The following is a 22599-nucleotide window of genomic DNA, read 5'->3' on the forward strand; positions in this document are numbered from 1 at the left end:
GTATACAGTGACAGAAGCATATTATCTAAGCTTTTAACTGTCTCCCAGAAGATGTGCTGAGCTTTCTGGTATAGGGACGGTGCTTTATAATCCTAATAGTTCCCTGGAAGTTAAGTCTAACATAGGACTATAAATACACTGGGATCTACACAAAAACATAAAAAGATAACTCACAAATGAGAGAAAATACAAATAGCCAGTGAACACAGGAAAAAAACACACTCACTAGTAATCAAAGAAATACAAATTCCAATGAGATACAATTTTTTTTAAAGGAAAAATGTTTTATTGCTTTGCTAGCAAAGGAGAACACAGGGGACTCCTGCCCCAAGAGGCTGTGATTCTGCCCATCAAGGGGAACAGGAGGCTTTTAAAGAGGTGAGTCACAGGCCACATTCCACATGTTCTCTGTCCAGAGTTTTAATTCACTTGTTAATTTGGGAGATAGTGAGATACCATTTTTAAATAAGTCAAATAAACAAATATATATTAATACAACGTTTCTGGAAATACAACAGCCAATTAGTCCCCATGTAAGAGTAATGTATAGTTTTTCTTTTTGTCATTGCTATACATAAAATGCCAGCCACAGGCCAACTAGTAAAACCTCTCATGTCTTGTGACTTCTCATATATAGTTACATCCAGCAAATATCTACTAGATATCTAAAGGTCCTAAGCTCATCTGATACAATAGCTTCAGAGGTCTGGAAAGCAGTTTCCTATATCTACCACCACATGGCATGCCACAGTAAAATCAGCACAAGGGCAGAGGCCCCCATTAGCTCTTTCCATGACACCTAATCTTCTCTTATAACTCTCGAAAACACCTACCATGACTAGATACACACAGCAGAAAGAGGCTGAAATCTAGACTTAACTCTACCATGTGACCATGCAGGTCACTTCTCTTCTCCAGGCCTTGAGTTCACTTTTTGAAAAAGGCTTTTTGGGACAAAAAGCTGACTAACACAGGGTAAGTAGGACTTTTTTGTTTGTTTGTTTTCATTTTAGAGGTAAAAGAAAAATCTGATTCAAATATCAATTGTGAAATTAGAAACTTGACAGTTTATCACTAAAAAAAAAAAAGAAAATTCCCCTTTATTATATAATAACTGTAATGCAAAAATAAATTTTAAAAAAGAAAGAAGGAAAAAAAACTTCTTTTTTCTTTTGCAGTACAGGGATACTGTACCACTTAGCTTCTTATTTTTTATTTTGAGACAGGGACTCCTGCCTCAGCCTCCTGAGTTTCATGTCTGCATCAGGGCACCATTCTGAAAAAAGGCATTTTGACTCAAGTTTCCAGTATGTTTCCTCCAATCCTAGGTGCTAAAATTCCCCTTTCCTTTTGACTTGGATCTTGACAAGTACTTCCTAGGTAAAATACTCTCTCTATATCACCCCCACCAACCAAAGAAATTAAAGAGTGAGCCAGTCTTGACGGTAAATGCCTATAATCCTAGCAACTTGGGAGGTTGAGGGAAGAAGAACCCAAATTCTAGGCTAGCCTCAGAAATACAGTGAGACCCTGTCTCAAAATAAAAAAGAAAAAGTGCTGGGGATGTCACTGAGTGGTAGAGCACCCCTGGATTCAATCCCTAATACCAAAAAGGAGGGGGGAGAAGCAAAAAAGACTTTGACTTTCCAGGTAATAGGAAAAAATATTGTCAGGAGGAGAAAGCAAGGACAGATAAAGATACTGAGGCTTTTAAAACACCTGAAACACTATGATCCATTTAATCATTTACTTGGTTGTCTTCCAGAGACAGTGACAAGACAGAATAGGTCACCTCTCTATCTCTTGCTGGTTGTCCAAATCCTGTTCAAAATAAGGGAGAGGTACAAATATTAAATTGTAAAGAATCACAGCTATAACTCAATTGAAGTATGTTGAACAGTGAGACTCAGAGATGTTAAAAAGATGTACCCAAAGTCAAAAGCAGCTCAAGAGCCAAAGCAAGAGCCCACGTATGCTGACTCCTATGCCAGCATTCACCTGATTGCCTTTTTGCTATGGTAAACAGATAGCTTTGGATTGGTTTCATCTTTTGGAAGCCACAGTTGATAATGTTGGTAAGAACACAAAATGGTTTTATAAAATTTAAAAAGATGAATAGTATGCATACAAAAGAAATATCTCTATGTAACCTAAAGTTCCTCTACTTGTCCTGTCAGGTTGGATTGGGGGTGGGATGGAGTTTACTGAAGGAGAAAGCAGAATACAGCCAAAGATTTAGGTATTGTTTTTCAACTTGCTCACCATCAAGAATTCCTGATATGAGACTTTCATTCTTAGAACACATTTCCAGAAGAACTATTTATCAACCCAAGAAATTACAATAAGTAATGACTAACTAGTTCATAGATAAAGCACATAGCACTGAGATTAGCACAATCAATATTAACTCTTTCCCTCTCTTGCCCCTATTCTTGTACTACACAAAGGCACATTTAATTTCACAAGAGTTTTTTGGTCAGCATATGATAAAAATATTTAATCAACATGTATTAAGCATGATTATATTTCAGGCCTATGATGGGCACCCAGACATAAAGATTATGAATCAGATTTCATCTTTGCTCTCAGGAGCTCAATTAATACAGTGGGAAAGATAGGCAATTAAAACATTATGTACTGAGTGTCAAATAGAAAGAATCAAGTTAGGGGTCAGCAAACTCTTTCTATAAAGGACCACACAGTGAACAATTTAGGATTTGTGGGCCATATAGTTTCTGCTGCCATTGTAGCACAAAACGCACCCTCAGACAAAACAAATGGATGAGTTTGTGGTCTGATAAAATTTTTTTTTTTTTTTTTTTTTTTACAAAAAAAACAGGCAGTGGGCTAGATATAGCCTATAAGTCATATTTTGTTGGAATCCTGTTACAGAAAATCATAGGCATGGCTGGGGTTGTGGTTCAGAGGTAGAAGGCTTGCCTAGCATGTGTGAGGCACTAGGTTCGATCCTCAGCACCATATATAAGTAAATAAAATAAAGGTCCTTCAACAACTAAAAAAAGAAAAAAAGATCATAGGCAACATACTTAAATCACATTTTGTTGACAATATTCTAATCTAAAGGAAAGAAATCCAATCTTTATTAGCCTGTATCCATCGACTGGCTTAGAAGTAGAGCACTGCTCCTAGTAGGCTTTTTAAAATAATGGGAATAGTTTACCAAGCTCCAAGGACTAGGGGCCTTCAAGCTGGACAGCACTGGTCCACCAGTGGTGGTCACCACTGGTTTGAGAAAGCCAGTGCCTTTCCCAAAGGTCTATGACAGGTCTAGAAGTTTGTGCTTCAAACAGCAGGCTCTGGTTTGTAACCTGAGCAGACAGACAGGTGACCTTTGCTACGGCATCATCTGGCATGGAAAAGGATTAAAGGGACTGAGGTTGAGGCAGTATAAAAGCTTGATGTCCCATATGGCTGTAGAACCATGCCCAGAAAAACTATGTCAGCCAAAATTCACAAATAACTCTTTCAATGAAGCATTTCCTAAGCCATTTTCCTTCCTTCCTGAGACCTTTTCCACTTGCTTATATATTCCAGCCCAAAGGTTTTCTACAGGCATCTGGAAACATCTTAGAAGATCCATTCATTTAGCAATCAATACATTATTACTTCAATGAAAGAGCCCTGAACTAACAATCAGAACACATGCCAAAATCCCACCTTCATCAGTTACAAACCATATGATATTGAACATTTATCATTTGCATAAGGTTTTTGTGAGCATTAAGTAAAACTGCATTTGTTGAAACAGGTAGCAGAGGGACTGACATAAAGTTGATATTCAATCCATTTGCATGATCCTTTCCTCCCAGAGCAATAAGTGAGCAGTTCCCATCTTTTGCTTTAGTCACTTTGCCTGTCACTCTAAGAATCAAATAGGTGGTTCAGACCAATCAAAGTGACCACTCGTATGAGTGGGCAAGTATAAGACTCTGACATTAGCTGGACTCCCACACATTTATGTGCTATCACTAGTAACATTTATTATACTGTAATGCAACTGTCTAATCCCCACCGGAATGTGATCTTCACAAAGTAGGTTTGGGACCACTTCCCCAGCAGCAAGCAAAAAGTCAGGTTCTTGATAAGCTATTCAGTAAATGTTTTGTTGGTTTTGGTACTGGGGACTGAATTCAAAGGCATTTTACCACTGAGCCACATCCCCAGCCCTTTTTATTTTAAATTTTGAGGCAGGGTCTCATTAAGTTGCTGAAGACCTTGCTAAATTGCCAAGGTGAGCTTTGAACTTGTGATCCCATTGCTTCAGACTCCTGAGTCATTAGGATTACAGTCATCCGCCACCATGCCCAGCTTGTCTTTTTGGTTTTTTTTTAAAATGAATATCCAAGTATTAACTTCACAATTATATATACAATTTCTCCTAGAAGAAATAAAGCATTCTAGGCAAAAAGAAGAGCATAGGTCCAGGTTTTTAAACTTTTGGTGTCAGGACCCCTTCATATAATTAAAGATTTTAAATCCCAAAGAACTATTTGATATTTGTCATATTAAAAATGAACCCAGAAAATTTTTATATTATTAGTTCATCTTAGAACAATAAATCTCTAACTAATGTGAAATAACACTTTTTATAAAAATAATTATCTTGCCAGGAGCGGTGGCGCATGCCTGTAATCCCAGCAGTTTGGGAGGCTGAGGCAGGAGAAACACAGGTTTGAAGCCAGCCTCAGTATTTTAGCGAGATTGTAAGCAACTCAGTGAAACCCTGTTTCAAAATAAAAATAAATAAATAAGGCTGGAGATGTTGCTCAGTGGTTAAGTGTCCCTGGAATCACTCCGTGATATGTATGTATGTATGTATGTATGTGTGTGTGTGTGTGTGTGTGTGTGTAATTTTTTTCTGAAAAAAAAATTCATGAGAAGAATAAAATTGTTTTATGTTTTTACAAATCATTTTAATATTTGGCTTAATAGAAGGCAGCTATATAACCTTATATCCACTTCTGCATTCAATCTATTACCCTGCCTTGTTTTGATTGAAGATCAAAACAGATAAGCAGTTGGAAAAGGCAGTTGTACTTCAATAGTGTTTTCAGATAATTATGGTTATTCTTCTCTGAGCTTGAGAAGTAGTCACAGTTAGGTTAACTGCAGATTAGTTACAATGTGAAATATGAAACTATATGGATAAACTTTTTGTACTTTGTACCATTAAAATTCATTTGGTCTATCTTGTACTTTGAATGGATCTTTATACAAGCATGATTTTGTAACATGATGTACTGGTCATTTGGAAACTATTGGTTCACTGAGTTATGAAGAGCTTCCAAATGTTGACACATTTCATTTAGATAGTATCAAAATGATCACAATTATTAATATTGCTACACCACTGATTTAATCAGGAAAACTTCTAAAGTCCAGGGAAATTATCAAACTCATAGTGACAAATACAAATTCTCCAAAATTTAATTTTTACTTACAAGTTGGAGTTTTATCACTGGCAACAAATACTATCAGTTGCTTTCCTTAGGCAAAATATTCATTTCATTCACTTTCAAGAAAATATCTAATAAATACCTATGCCTGAATAATCAGTGTGGCTGTCCAATTGTTCTTTCAAGTAAAAGTGTTCCCTGAAAAAAGGAGGTAGTTCAATTAACAGTTCAACCACACAAGTACTTTTCTTTGAGATAACCATCAAACTAATACATGCATAAGCACTTTTTGTGTACTTCCTACTTCACTACACAGAATACTAAAAGTTTAAGACACAACTTAAAAAAGAATGATTTTTACTTGTGATATTAGAAAATACATATTTGGTCTTCATCTCCATTTTCTGACATACCACTTACAAAATCCTGAACTCTTCAAAATGACAAGTATCTCTTTGTAAACCAAAGCACAAAATGACTGATGGCCAGCAGCCCCCAGGTAGCTACAATATGGAGACTGACCAGAGAGACCAAGACAAGATTAGATTCCTCAACCTCCAGAGAGGAATTCAGAGAGGCTGAAGGTGAAAACAACCATGCCTATGTAATGAAGCCTCCAAAAATCTGAAAACTGTGGAGTTTCATGGAGAGTGGTGTGTGGGAGAAGGATATATGGAAGCTTCATGCTGCTTCCCCTATGCATCTCTTTATCTTCATTTTTTTTTTTAAGGGTACCAAGGATTAAACTTAGAGGCACTTTACCACTGAGCTATATCCTAGCCCTGCCCCCTTTTTTTGTTTTGTGTTTTGAGACAGTCCTTTTTATTTTTTTTATTTTGAGACAGGGTCTTGCTAAGTTACTTAGGGCCCCACAAATTGCAAAGGCTGGTCCTGAATTTGTAATCCTCCTGCCTCAGCCTCCCAAGTTGCTGGGATTATAGGCATGCACCATCATGTCCAGAACTTTTTCTTTTACTAAACTTCAAAAAATAGGACATGGCCTCAAAAAATCAAAGGTCAAATGTTTTTTCTGATATGGGGACACTAATTCAAAATGAGTGGGTGTTAGAGAAAGAGAGAGAGAAAGAATTTTTAAAAAGGGAGAAGGAATTCCATCAAAATAGAGGAAACATCAATATAATAGTCAAAGGAATTGAGAGGGAAAAAGGAGGGATGGGATAAGGAAAGAACAGTGAAATGAATTTGACCAAACTTTTGTATGTACGTACATGAGTATACCACAGTGAATCTCAATATCAATATATCCCCAAGACACTAATTGTAAAAAAAAACTATAAATAAATTTCAGAAAGATCAGTAGAACAGAGGGAAGAGAACAAGGGAAATGGGGAGAGGGGGAAAGTGTTGGGGACTGAATTAGAGCAAATTATATCCTATGCTTTTGTGATTATGTCAAAATGTATCTTAATGTCATGCACAGCTAAAAAGAAACAATAAAACATTTTTAAAAATATATAAATGAGTGTGAGTTAGACCAGTAGAGTAGAGGAAGAGGAATAGGGGAAGGAAGGAGGGTAGATAATGGGGGGGCATTGAGGACTGAAATGGAGTAAATTGAATTCTATGTATGCATGATTATGTCAAAATGAACCCAAATATTATGTATGACTATAATGAACCAATAAAAGCAATAAAAAAGGGGGGACATGGAATTTTTTTTGGGGGGAGTCCTGGGGATTGAACCCAGGAATGCTCTACCACTGAGATACATTCCCAGTCTTTTTTATTTTATATTTTAAGACAAGGTCTTGCTAAATTGAGCAGGCTGACCTCAAACTTGTGGTTCCTCCTGCCTCAGTCTCTCAAATAACTGGGATTATAGGTTTGTGCCAACACACCCAGCTTCTTCAGTCTTTCTTAATGTGCAAACTCTGATTCATGCTGTTGATCTCAAGTTTAATCATTTTTCTTAACAGAACCTTTCCCGATCCCCTCTTCTTCCCAAACTGGCTTAGGTCCACACTGAACATTTTTTAAAACAACCTATATTTTTCACTTGCACTTTTCACAATTATAATTATCTGTGGATAATTTGCTTGATGTCTATCATCTTCACTAAATTACAAGTTCCACAGTGGCAGGAACTATGGTCATCTTCTTCACAGCTGATTCCTGGCTTCTAGCCAATACCTTTTACCTAGCTAAGTTCCTAGCACAACAGTTGGAATTCAATAAACATTTGTCAGATGAACAAATGAATGTCCAGAAGAACTTGTTGAATAAAAAATTCAGAGATGAATAAACACAGTCCTTGCTCACAAAAAGTACTAAGAGAATGAACGCAGTATATGAATTACAAAGACACAAAGTAAAATATGGCAAAGGGCAAGAAACCAGAGTAATAGGAAGTAACACAGTCTAAACAACAGAGACAAGATGCTGGAAGCAGAAAGGAGGGCAACTCAAGCAAAGATAGCCCAAGGGCAAGAAGCACAGCATCTTACACAACCTGGCATATTAAAAAACCAGAAAGTGAAAGTGCTCTTACCAATCTTCCAAAAGTTGCTGACATACAAGTCAGCATGCAAGTCATTATCCATGCAAGTAATGAATATTGGGATCCTCATTGTACTGACTGCAGATGGGAGAGATTATGAGGGCTTTGGAGGGCATCAAGAGCCACTACTCATTTTACACCTGGAGAAAAAAACTAAGACATAAAATGGGGTGTTTTGCCTAAGGTTGATCAGCAAAGTAGTGGCAGGACCAGATTAAAAACCATACTAACTTCCTGTATCGAGGCTATGGTTGGGAGGTGTGAATGAGCCTATGCAACAGGGCTTCCTAGCACTACTCTTACTAAGGCCAACACAAGGCTGTTGTAGGTGGGAGGTTGAGTTTGTGTTCCACTCGGTTCTTTTTATCTGTTAAGGGCAAAAACAAGAAGCTATAACTTGCCTTGTACTGGTTTCCAAATACTATAAGACAGGGCTTCACAGCTTTGTCTTAAATTCTTTTTTTATTGTTGATGTTTTGGGGTGTTAATATGTTTATTTTTTTATGGCAACAGAATGATGTGTTCATATGATGCTACTTTCTATTTGATTTATTTTATAGCATCTTCATTAAGAGACTGTTTAATATTTAAGGGCTTTATCCATTTTTCTAAAGATCTCTTTAAATCCTTCCATATTCAAAGCCTATCTTGCCATCATCCTCATTATTTTTTCTTCATTTGTTAACTGAACCAGCTCCACCTGATCCTTGTTGGTCAAACACTGCGCATATGGTGTTTTCTTTGACTTCATGAACTTTGCAGTTGGTTTGCACTGAACCTGTATCATCCTGTTCTATCTGACAGTTGTCCAAATTGACCAGTATCAGCTGGAATAGACACTTATATCTCACAAGGAAGTCTGTGCTGTGATTAACCAGCTCTATCCCGGTGGAGTTGTAATCTGCCTCCCCATGACTTTTCTCAGTTCTGCCCTCAACGACAGTCTATAGCAGATGAAATTGGTTTCAGAGATCTCAGTCCACAAATGGCCTACTCAGCTGCTCTGGGCCTGAGGCAGGCAGAACTTCATGGTGTAAGAGTGTGGTAGGGGAAGGAGCTCAGGACATGGGACTAGGAAGCAAAGGGTGAGCACTTAAATTCTTTAGTGTCCGACCCTCTGACAAAAACTATGCAAAGGCCCATTTCTCATTAGAACTTAGAAACAAAGTTTAAAAGTCACTAGGAAAAAAAGAAAAAAAAAAAAGTAATTCTCTAGTATACTATGCTAGAAGGAGCAAGAAACGGAAAAGAAGATGCTTCTCTGAAAGCATATGAAACCTAATCCTTTGCTAAATAAGAAGAAATCTTTAGCTGTCTCTCCTTAGGAACACACTAAAAGGAAAAGTCCTTGGGTGCCTGACTCACCCAAGGCACCCAAGGACTCAGTCAGGCACCCCTTTCCTTTTCCTTCCTGTGTTCTACTTCTATCTTCTTCTTCCTCTCAGCATTCTTTTCTCCAAAGTTTTATCCCACAAGAAGCTTCCTTTCAGAAGAAAATGGCTAATCCCTAAAGCTAGTCCCCATCAAGCAGTCCAGGACTTCAGTAACATGGGATTCTCAGGCAGGCACCTTCTAACTGTTTGCCCATTGCCTATTTCTTTCCCTCCTTCCTTCCTTCCTTCCTTCCTTCCTTCCCTCCCTCCCTCCTTTCTTCTTTCCTTCCTTCCCTCCCTCCCTCCTTCCTTCCTTCTATTGTAGATGGACATAATTCCTTTATTTTATTTATTTATTTTTGTGTGGTGCTAAGGATTGAACCCAGTGCCTTACACATGCTAGGGAAGCACTCCACCACTGAACCACAATCCCAGTCCCCATTGCCTATTTCTTGATCTCCCACAGGGCTGCACACTCCTTCCAGGCTGCTTATTTGCCTGCCCTTCTATTTCTATAACCTTCCTGACTGAATTAAAAGCATCTGACCTCTGGGTCAGTTTTCACATGCTGAAATGCCTATTTCAACACTCATTTAACACTTTCAAGTAGCTATTTGCTGGAAACTGAACTAGGTGAACTAGCCACAAGCACTGGGAAATCAGAAAAATAAGACATAATTCTCTGGCCTACACGATCTCTTATGTACCCACTTCCCAATTACTGAAATATATGCTGGATTATAGAGGTGGTAGATGTGAATCTTTGAATTCCAACTTTCCTCTGTAGTGATACTCCTAAGGATTTTCTTATCTGAAAAAATCAGAACAGTCCTTTGAATAACAGTAAAGTCCTGTGCCAATGGTAGATGTTCATATATCAGTTCCCTATTCTTTGCTTTACCTAGGAGTCCTATCTTACCAACTATACCAAGAGAAGTCTTTGATATTTTCTAGTATTCCCCCCAGGTCTAGCCCAGTATTGGGCAACACAATATCTGGTCTAGAAACAAATGAAAGCTATGTACAGACTTTGAAGATTGATGTTCCCAGTTTTAGGGGCCCACATATCATGTCTTTATATTCTAAAGTTGCCTATGCCAAGAAACAAGACATCCCCAGAGGAACTGAATCAACACACACTTGTTCAAAAGCCACCCCAAGTTCTCTGACCTGGTGCCTGACCCAAAATTCTTGTGCCCTAGCCAGCATTTGTCAGGGTTTAAGATGACAAAAATAATAATAATAATTACAGCCAACTCAAGACAGTTTTCCACTGGGAAAAGTTTTCTAAAAGTGTTAAGTCAGGCACCCAAGGACTTTTCCAGATAGGGATAAGGGCACAGTACCTAGGAGAGATGTCCAACCCATCTGTGGGCCCTCTAAGATTATTAAATACTTGTGTTCAGAAGTGAGGCTAACACCCAACAATCACAGCATCCCCAAAAGCACAATGACAAGTGCCTTGAAGATATAAACACTGAGGAACAAGGCATACCACTACATGTGGTAAAAACAATGTGTATCCAGTTTCAATAGCAACAAGAGGATGGGCCTCAAACCTCCTCAGCATACTGCTAGGCTGGCTTACCAGAGAATACGTTTCTAGGCTCCACAAGAGACCAGAACTAGGAGAGAGTGTCTCATTATCATTCTACCCCACATAAGCGTTTACTCAAACAATAAAAGATATCTGCCCCTCTTCCTTTTGGGGGGAAAAGATAACCAAGAACATCTACTGAACAACCATGCAGTCACAATGATCATTCTAAGACTTAGGAGCAGCTTAAGACTAGCTCTTCCTTACTGCTGCCTTTTTATGATATGATAGCAGAATGTCTCCCCTCAATAGGGGACTGCCCAGAAAGAAGGGTGCCTTGGCCTCATAAAAGCCCAGGTTCCCAGCCCTGCTCCCTCATTTCCACAAGCCTGATCTGATTTCTGAAGGTAAGGCCTCTAGGCAAAGCATATCCCAATCCATAAAGAACTTAGTTCAGGCCTTGACCAGGTTACCACAAGTTTCTTCACTGATCTTCCTATCTCTGTTCTAGATTCTCTCAAACTCATCCTCAACAAATAATTCAGTACAATTTTTCTAAAATTCAAATCTGAGATAACTCTCCTGAATAAAATCCTTTGCAGAGTCACACAAAATGTTCATAGAACATTTATTCATAATAACCAAAAACTAGAATCAGCCCATGTGTTCTTCAACAGGTGAATGGTTAAACTCTGGTATTTAAATACAATGAGAAACTACTCAACAATAAAAGGGAATGAATTATTGATACACACAACAGCTTGGATGGTTTTTCAGTGAATCATGCAGAGTCCAAAAAAAAGCTAACTTCAAACCAGACACAGTGTCACACACCTGCTACTCAGAAGACTGAGGCAAGCAGGATCACAAGCTCAAGACCGGCCTCAGTAACTCAGCAAGACCCTGTCTCAAAATAAAAAATAATAAAGGCTGAGGATATAGCTCAGTGGCAAAACACCCCAGTACCAAAAAAAAAAAAAAAAAAAAAAACCATGAAGAAAGAAAAAGAAAAGCAGGAGGGCTGGGGATGTAACTCAGTGGTAGAGCATTCCTGGGTTCAATCCTCAGTACTGCAAAAAAAAAAAAAAAAAAGTACCAATTTTAAAAGGTTACATACTCTATAGTTCCATTTACATAACATACTCAAAAGGACAAAATTTTAGAAACGGAGGCTAGAGAGGTTAGGAATGGTGAAGTGCGTAGAAGGAAGGTGGGGATATATGAGCACAGGAAGAATCCTTTGGTGTTAAAAAAGAATTTAATAAACATACACATACACACACACACACACACACACACACACACAAATGCATATAAAACTGGGAAAATCTGAACAAGATCAGTGGATGATATCAATACCAACATTTTGATCATGATATACTACAGTTTTTTCAAAATGTTACCACAGAGGAAACTACAGTTTTCCAGTGATCATTCCAGTTCCACATAAAAATAGCTGTTCTTTTACTATCCACTTGTTGAGAAATGATTGAGGAGCCAGGCATGGTGGCATATACATGCAATCCCAACAACCCAGGAAGCTGAGAAAGGAAGATCTCAAGTTCAAGGCCAGCCTTGACCCTCAGTAACTTAGCAAGAACCTGTTTCAAAATAAAAAGGACTTAAAAAAAAAGGACTGGGGATGTAGCTCAATGATAAAGTGTCCCTGGTTCAATCCCCAGTACCAGCATTATCATCATCATCATCATCATCATCTAACTTTTTAAGTATTTAAGATTATATAAGCAAATAATATAACCCACTGATTAAGCTAAAACTAGTTTGTTCAAAACAAATGTTAGTTTCTCTTCTTAAGACTTCTTTTCCTTAAGAATAAAATAAATAAAAGGTAAATCCCTTGGATAATAACTGTCTTCATGAAGAGTCAGGGACACGTAAGGGAAGCGAACCTATACCAAACAAAGCACCAGAGCCTGATAAAGGCAGATGGCTACACAGAATTTCTCTTTTCCAGCTCTTCACACTTAATTTCTGGCCCTCTCTGGTCAATGGAAACCCGTATTGATCTTAGAAAGCTTCTTTAACCACTGCAGGCCCTACAAATCTCCTCCTCTAGGGTCAGAGCCCTGAGCCTAGACTGGCCCAGGCACTGCCTCATAAGGGTTCTTCTAACCACAAGAGAATTGTGTCTTGAGCTAGTCTGTTAGCTTCTCTGGTGTAGGACTCATCTTTTTACTTTCTCTACAAAAACAATTACTACACTGTAATTGTCTAAGGTAGAAAAGGAGAATGAATATGTTGGATATTATGCTGAACACTTCTAAACTTGTTATCCCTTTTACTTGTCCAAGGTCACATAGACTTAGAAAGCTCAGCAGGAACTGGGGTACTCTCTCTCCAGAGTCTTGATAAGAATAAATGTAGAGTTACCAATCACATAGCTAATTTGTTGGGCCATTCAGTAACACCAGCTCCCCACCTCAACACTTCTCTGCTACCAGGTTAGGCCTGAAAAAGCTCTTTGGCTTCCTTTTTTCCTCTTATTTTGTCCCATATAGGAAATGCAAAGGAAGCTCCCTAGAATCCTTCCAAGGTAGAGTACGTAGAAGAAATAGGCTAAAAAGAGGGCCCTTTAGGGGAATGAAAGGGATGCAAATGTGCATATCCTTCAACATCATGGCCATAAAGATTCACTAGTTAAACTTTCCAGCTCTTTGGAGGAGGAAATTGAACCCTAAGAAGAGAGGTCACTTGTCTAAGGACACACAGCTGTGTAGAGACTAAGACTCTATCTCCTGACTCCCAGTTTGGTGTGCATCTGGTCTAACCTGCACCAAGATGTGAAGAAAGATCTAGAGTATAACCTGTCAGGCCTGTCACTAAGTGCAAAACCCAAAGACTGTAAACACAGGAAATGGGGTGGGATGAGGCTCAGAGGGAGCAGCAATCTTTGCCAAGTTAGAAGTGTTCAAGGGTTTCCTGTCTGCAGCTGTTAACTGTCACAGAAATGCTCCAGAAAGCAATACAAGACAGAAAAGGAGAAAAGGGGGGGAAACCCCCACTAAGAATGAAAAGAAAATATTCAGACGTAGGTGTGTCTTTAGAAATTATTCAGGTCAACCTACTTATTTCACAGATGAGAAAACTAAGATTCCTCAAAAAGATAATTTGTCCAAACTCAAATACGGAACTTAAAAGATAATGAAAAGCCACTTACTTGGTTAACATACTTCATTTTAATGACGAAAAGCCTGTGACACAGAGAGGGAAAGAGCCCTGCCCAAGGTCACAAACTTTAGACAGTGGCAGAGCCAACACTGGAACTCAGGTCTTCTACCTCACAGGACAGTATGCTTTTCACTGGTAGAGGAGAACCAGAAAAAAATGATCTACCTGGAATGATGTGAGTGCTGGAAAAAGTACAGGAGGTCAGGGATGCACATAAGTAGGATATGCTAACAGTTAATGAAGAATGGCAAGAACCAAACAGAGTAAACTTTAAAGAAGCCAAAATAAAAGTGTTGCTGGTTGCTTAAGCACATGGAAAACTAAGAGGCAGAGAACTATTCTGACTATTTTAGGAACTTAGAATCCAAGCAAAAACAAGCAGGATGGGCAAATAGAAAAGGCTAGAAATGCTAAAGATAACCCCAAGGTACTATTTCCTTTTTCTGTTCTAGACCCAATATCCAGAAAATACCACCTCACAAACATCTTTGGGTTCAGCAGCCTACTACATGAATAACATAATAACTAGCAGATTACTGGGCCCTACATGTCACAGAGATGGCACGTATCAAGGAGAATGACATTTACACATTGTTTAGCATTTCACATATATTTAATTCTCACACAGCCTCACAAGGCAAGGGTTATGATTCCCATTTAAAAGATTAACTGGGACTTAAAGAAGACAAGTCTTTTATCCAGAGTTGTAAAATTAGTACCTTATACGGCATATCTATGTATTCAAATGTATATGCTTATTCAAGAAATTCTTACCAAGAGCCTGCTCAGTCATAAACCCTGTGCTAAGGGCTAAAAATACAATAATAAAATACACATGATCCGTAGCCTAAAGGAGTCCCTATCAGGGAAAAGCCATTGAATAATAATTATTATTATGATACACAAACCATTTTTGAATGCTGACTTTATGCCAGGAGCTATTCTAAGCTCTCCACATATACTGCCTATTTAATTCTCACAATAACACAGTGAGGCAGTTATTATTCTCTTCATTTTACAGACAGGAAATTGAGGCACAGAGAGATTATGTAACTTACTCAAATGCACACAGTCAGTGAATTATAAAATAAGGATTCAAATTCAGGCAGCTTGACTCCAGAGCCTGTACTAGTCATAGCTATCTCCAAACTAACCATAACAAGATAGCCTGGGGATTGCTCCAACAGAGAGAAGTCAGAGGCATAGACAGGCTTGCAGGAACAACTGGCTTTTCTGGATCACCCATATTATACCATGAGGAGTGACTACAAAGAACAGAAGGGTCAGAGGAAACTGTATGTCCAGGACAGGGCTACAATGGCTTATTCCTTCAGAAATAGAAAAACAATGATGATAAAAGATAGAATGGTGACCAAAGTTGCTACACTTTCTATGCTGATCAGGGCACTATCACTTCTGTTCTGCAGAGTTTTCTCATTCAATATCTTATCAATTTTCAACACAATTCAGAAATTCAGGTAAAAGCAGAGATTCCTAATTCCACTTGACAAATGAAGAAAATGAAACTCACAAGAATATCAGTGGTTAGTCCTACGTGGTGCTATAAATTACTTGTAGAAGACAATCTCTTGGTTTCTGTCCCTTCTACTCAGTCACAAAAAGGAAAATTCAAATCATGGTAAAAACATGATATTGAGAAAGAGTTTAAAAACTCTAGATTTCTCTTATATTCTCTTTTCATCTTACCATAATTCCTATCCCACTCCCTCTTTCACTCCCATCATACACACAGTTTTAAGTTCTGACTGCTTAAAACTGGCCATGTTTCCTCCCTCAGTGTCTCCAGAGGTCAGTGGTTCAATCAGTGAGTTAATCAGGCACAAAGCCTTGGCTACCATTATAAACCATGTCCTCAGGGAAACATTCCCCTCCATCATCTCATGCACTGAATACAGATCTTTAAATGGCAATTAAAGAAAAGAGAGAAGTGCTAAAAAAGGAAAGGCCAAGAGTAACACCCTATGAGGAGAAACTTTCATATTATCTTAGTGTAGACAGAAGACAGAATTTGGCCCTAGCCTGAGGTCCACCCACCAAATCAGCTTAGTTGGTTGGAATCTTAAGTTCCTAACAAGAAAGTACTGAAAACCCATCATTCATTCATTCATTCATTCATTCATTCATTCATTCATTCATGCCTAACCTGTGTTAGGTTCTAGTTACACAATTTTTAAAAACCTCTACCTTCAAAAGCTTACCTTCTAGTTTGTGCTTCATTATAGATGAAGCCATTTTTCACTAATTCTCTTGCCTCTATCATCTATGTGAACCTTCTGTATGCAAGTGATAATTTGTTTTCTTCAAGTCTTAGAGATATGACTAGGTGAGATGTATGGAGAAGAGGAATGACTAGAAAGTTGCATTTTATTTGTTGTTTGGTATATTATTCCATCTATTCTAAAAGTGTTTGTTTTATTTTTAAATATTTTTAGTTGTAGATGGACACAATACTTTTATTTATTTATTTTTATGTGGTGCTGAGGATCAAACTCAGTGCCTCAAGGAGACAAGCACTCCACCACTGAACTACAACCCCAGACCTGTTGTTTTGTTTTTTAAGAAATCTGGGGGCTGGGGAGATAGCTCAGTCGGTAGAGTGCTTGCCTTGTAAGCACAAGGCCCTGGGTTTGATCCCCAGCACCAAAAAGAAAAGAAAAGAAAAGAAAAGAAAGAAATCTGAATTGGGTCAAGCACAGTGGCACATGCCTATAATCCCAGAAGCCTGGGAGGCTGAAGCAGGAGGATTACAAATTCAAAGCCAGCTTCAACTTAGCAAGGCCCTAAGCAATTTAACAAGACCCTGTCTCAAAATAAAAAGGGTCAGGGATGTGGCTCAGTGGTTATGCGCCCCTAGGTTTACTCCCCAGTACGGGAAGGGAGGAAGGAAGGAAAAGGAAATCTGAATTGGCCTGCGGAGTTTGATTTGGGGAACATGGAATATCTACGTGCTAGAAGGCTGAGTCTGCATACACAGGGCTAGAGAGGTCCACAAACCAAATCAGCTTAGTTGGTCTCAGCTCCCAGTAGAAGAACTGCCTTGGGGTTAAAGAAATATGATATAGGCTAGGGGTGTATCTCAGTGGTAAAACACTTGCCTAGGATGAGCAAGACAAGGAGACCCTGGGTTCAATCCCCAGCACCATGAAAAAAGGTGATAGATGGATAGAAAGATAGATAGGCAGATAGAAAAGAGGGGAAAAGGTAGAGGCTAGAGCACTGAGTGTTTCAGATATCTTTCTAGATCATCTAATCCAAAGTCTATCAAATTCTATAATGGATCTAGCTCTACTCTGCACTCAGACCCAAAACTCTAGTCATAAGCTTGAGACTGAGACTCTACAAGAGGCTTCTCTATCATTTTTTCTTTTTGCCTTGCAAACAGTCTCTCAAAGTCGCCAGGGTCACCTACCTCACAAAGAGCTCTGCTGGTAGATAATACCTCTAAAAACTTGAGACTCAAAGACAACCCACATAAGAAATGGTAAAAAGAGTTTAAATGCAGGCTTTAGAGGTTTTTGGGTTTTTTTTTTTTTTTTTTTTTTTTGCAGTACTGGGGATTGAACCCAGGGTCTTGTGCTTGCCAGGAAAGCATTCTACCAACTGAGCTATCTCCCCAGCCCAGCTTTAGAGGTTTTAACCTTGACCTGACCAAAGATAAGATCCTTTAATGCAGCACAAACATAAGCAAAGCAAATAACTCATACAAAACCACAGTCCATTTGGTGGATACCCAAAATCCAGTAGTCCCTGCCTACTTATCACCAAACTCATGATCTAGCTAGGCCCAACCTAGGTACGTAGCCCAGACAACACTGGAAAAGATAGGGAAGCAGGCTTTCCGACACTCTTGAAACACTAGCCAAATGGAAGAGGAGAGTTGCCTTAGTACCCTTCCCACCGCCAACCATCGAAAGCTCAGCATGGCCTTCCTGGGACCTGAAAATCAGCAAAGAAGATGGAAATGTGGCATCTAGGCACCAGAGACCACTCTTCCCAGGATACAGGGGCTACTTATGCCACATGAAGTCTAGCTATTGCAAGGCCATTTATAGAGAGCTTCTCTGCAGAACTCAATGAAATACAAGTTGAAGTCCTGGTTTTAGACTAACTTGATCACACACCATACTCATTCTTACCTCCATTCAGTGCTCCCTGCTGACTAAAATCTTCTCTATCTTCAAGTTCAATCCAAGTAGTACCTGCTATAAGGGGAATTTCTGCCTCCTGCAGTTCTCAGTGATCACTCTATTTGTATTTAGATATTCTTTCAAAATTATGTGCAAATGCTTTTTGATGGCAGCATTGTTTGATACAATATTGCTGCATTTCATTTACTACAACTCAAGTTCTTTGACAAGGCTGCCTAAGTCTTATACTTCTACTGACTACTCACCCTACCAGGAATTGCCTTCTTCAGATACAACAAATGTTTATACTTCTATATGATTTCACATGGACACACTATATCTCAAGAACCCATTGCTATCTCTCCTAATTCTTCCTACATCTCCTGATCAAATCTGTTTTGTTTAATCCCACTTTATACAGGCCTCACCTTGCATTTTGATGGTTCTTACTTACAGCAGAGATCTTCAGACTGCAGACATCAATCCCTCAGTGAGTGGGTCAGTTTTGTTTTAATTATCAGAGTTTATCAGGAAGGACACGCACTGTCTTGTAAAAGTTTTGTTTTGTTTAAATAATAATTATTATAGCACCTTATATATACATAGCATTGTGTCAGAAACTATTCTAAGTACTTTGTATTTGTTCCCTCATTTATGCTCATGACAACTCTATGATGTATCATCATCTCCATTCTTCAGATCAAAAAACTGAGGTAAGGAAAAGTAAATTTAGTGAGACTGTCTCAAATAAAAAAAATAAAAAGGGCTGAGGATATAGCTCAGTGGTAAATTGTCCCTGGGTTAAAACCCCAATACACACCCCCCCAAAAGAAACCCACACTTGCCAAAAAACACCTCTTTTAAATAAAGTCTAAACTTCTGTCTCTATTTCCCCTGCTTCTTCCTTGTACCTTCATGTATAGCTTCTTTTCCTTCCACAATACTAATCAATCTTTCAGGTTTAGCTACTCCAGAGAGACTCCTTGAAGGGGGAATGTGACTTACCAATGGTTTTCTGCTCACCATCAGTCACCCTGTTAGTACTTTACCTACAGCATCTCATCTAATCCTCGCAACCCTGTGATGCTGCTATTATTATCCCCATTCTACAGGTAAAGAAAATGTAGTTCAGAGTTATGTTAACTTGCTGAGGCCTATAGTTCTAAAGCATGTGCTCTTTCCACTATACATTCTAAGTACCTTATGATCTATTCCCCATGTTTAAGTATTTACATGTACACAATCACAATTCACAATTCTTTTTTTTTTTTTTTTTTTTTTTTTGGTACCAGAAGCACTTAACCACTTAGCTATATTCTATCCCTTTTTATTTTGAGACAAGGTCTCAGTAAGTTGCTGAGGCTGGCCTTGAACTTGGGATCCTCTTGCCTTAGCCTCTAGAGCCACTGAGATTACAGGAATATGCCACCATACCCAGCTATAATTTAATTTTGCATTTTATTAAAAATTGTCTTGAACTATTTTACTGTCTATGCATGTGTCTTATTTGCCCAGTTGGACTCTGAGTCCCTCTCACATCATCCCAAGAGCTTCCTCACAGCACCTGACAGACAGCTAGGCCCACAGTGGCTAAAGAGTTTTACCAAGTTAATGGATAGGTCTTAACCCAACTAGATGACAGAACTATTATTTTCTGGGTAAAGCTGCTAAACAGCTGTGTCTTAACCATACATAACAATCAACTAATTTCTTTTAGAGCTAAGGAAAAAGTTCTCTTAACAAAGAAAATCACATAGTGAAGTCTATGAGTCACTCTTGTCAGCAGTGATATGAAGATCCCAGAAAACAAGTAACAAAAAAAGAATTACAGTGGGTGGAGTGTTTTTTCCCTTCCCACTCAGTAGGGAACACAATTGGGATGATGATCTCTAACGAATGCACACACAGCTTCAGCTACAGAATTAGGGAATCCCAAAGAGAATGTCAATAAAAAATGACCAACCCAAAAAATACACATGGAAAGCCCCCTGGGGGCTCAGAATAATATGGAAGGAAAAATAGTCAAGAAAATACAGGGGTTGGGGATATAAATCAGTTGGAAGAGTGCTTGCCTCGCAAGCATAAGGCCCTGGGTTCAAATCCCCAGCACCACAAAAAAAAAAAGAAAAAAGAAAAGAAAATATAGAATATGGGCTTATTGAGAAGACTAAGGATATCAATCTAGTGTGTGATTTGAATAGATAAATTATTTAACTTCTCCAAACATTCATTTCTTCATCTCTACAATGTCCTTGATAAGAGAACATTCTTACCCACATCATAAAGTATTGATAGTTAAGTGAGAAAGAACAAACATCATGGATAAAGAATAAAGCTGTGGTTTTTGAAGTTGTAGTAAAACATACATATCATAAAGAGGCTATTTTTTAGATCTTTATATACCTGATGGAAGGGGAGTACAGAAGTTGGGAGAAATGCAGAAGCAAGAACAGTGACAACCACAACCTTTTAACAGTCACCTACTTTTTTTTGACCCTAATGTTGGACCTGTAAGATTTCCAGGAATCACAGCACAAAGCCAGTTCTAGATTTGTTACATTGGAAAGTCCTAGAAGAACCAAAAAATCTCAGAGTTAGAAGGGTCTTTAGGGGCCAGCATGGTGGCACGTGCTTATAATCCCAGCTCCTCAGGAGGCTGAGGCAGGAGGATCGCAAGCTCCAGCCTGAACAACTTTAGTGAGATCCTGTATCAAAATAAAAATTTTTAAAAATTAAAAGAAATAACTAAAGATATAGTTCCATGGTAAAGCGCTAAGCACTTGCCTAGCATGCACAAGGCTGGGTTTAATCCCCCATACCACCAAAAGAAAAGAAAAATAGGTAGGTCCTTAGGGGCCATCCCATTCTAATTCATACCTCTTCTAACCAATAACCCATGATCACACTGGCACTGTTTATGTGTATATCCTCTAAGAGCCTCAATAACTATGTGTATTTTCCTGTTGCTTCCCCTGTTTTTTAGAAAAATTTTATCTAAACATTCTATGTAGGAATTGGTTATATGGTAATACAGGAAAACTTCTGTACTCAACTTGGGGCCAAATATAATAGAAGGGCAGTACCTTAGTATGGTAGTAGAGCATACTATTGTGTATGGTATGGTAATTAGCAAGAGTTCCTCTACGGAGAAAGGAGTTTCAAGATCTAGGTTAAGACTGCATGATTCAGTTGGTTCACCTATCTTCTTTTTTTTTAATTAATTAATTAATTTTCTTTTTGATTATTGAACCCAGGGTCACTCCACCACTAAGCTATATTCCCAGTCCTTTTCATTTTGAGACAGGTCTCACTAAGTTGTTCAGGGCCTCACCATTTACTGAGGCTGGCCTTGAACTCATAATACCTTTGCTAGGATTATAGGCATATGCTACTGCTCCCATCAACACCCCTCCTATCTTTTAATGATCATTCTGAATGGTGGTCTTATTAAGAAATTCAGCATTTATTCACAGTGGCCCTAAGCAACTAGTCTCCAATTAAGCAGTTGTAATATCATGAAGTCATATATCTGGATGGTCTACTCCTATAAAAGGGAGTTCTAATAGTCTGAAAAAACAATTAAAATGTCTTTAATTAGATAAACTGCCATTTTTAAAGTTATAAGTCCCTCTTTTAGAAGAATCAAGACCCAAATCTTTGAGGAGTCCTTTTCTAACATAAAACATAAGGCAAATGGAAACACACTTGCCCTTGGGGAAAAGGAAATAGCAGGATCTTTCATGACTTGGCCAAAACTGTTTCCAATACCCCCTGGTATGCAAAGTTGGAAAAAGTGAATACAAATTGAGCAGGGTTCAAAGCCCTCTGACAGAGACTGAAACTCTGACTTCCTTACTTTGGAAGTTCAACACTATCAGAAGTTCTCTGACTGGGATCCTAATCAAGTTAAAGGCTAGAAGGGACACTGAAGAGTCAACAGGAAGAGCTCACTCTGAGGCAAGAGAAGGTTTGAATCAGTGTCTCAAGTTCAATACTGTAACCAAAATGATCACAGGAGGGTGGTAGTTCTGGAATTTTGATGTGATTGAAGCTAGAAACACATCTAGACTCAAACTGTGGGGGTAACTTCTAGCAATGGCTAGGCTTATATAGATACAAATTTGTGCATTTACCTCAAGAGTTCAAGCATACTGGACCCTAGATCAAGAGTGACAATGAAGGGGCTGTAGTTGTGGTTCAGTGGTCAAGCACTTGCCTAGCACATGTGTGGCACTGGGTTTCATCCTCAGCACCACATATAAAATAAAGGTTTAAAAAAAAAAGAAGAAGAAGAAGAAGAAGAAGAAGAAGAAGAAGAGTAACACTGAAGCTGGGCATGGTGGTGCATGCCTATAATCCCAGTGGCATGGGAAGCTGAGGCAGGAGGATTCCAAATTCAAAGTCAGCCTCAGTAATT

The 22599-nt window shown here is 38.6% G+C and overlaps 1 protein-coding gene across 5 annotated transcripts in view; it reads right to left on the minus strand.

The window, feature by feature from the left end:
• The window catches only part of Stim1 (stromal interaction molecule 1), a 221846-nt gene that overhangs the window by 97058 nt on the left and 102189 nt on the right, over positions 1-22599 (minus strand). The gene's annotated exons all lie outside the window — the stretch shown is intronic.

Source organism: Sciurus carolinensis, chromosome 11, assembly GCF_902686445.1.
Source record: "Sciurus carolinensis chromosome 11, mSciCar1.2, whole genome shotgun sequence".
NCBI lineage: Eukaryota > Metazoa > Chordata > Mammalia > Rodentia > Sciuridae > Sciurus > Sciurus carolinensis.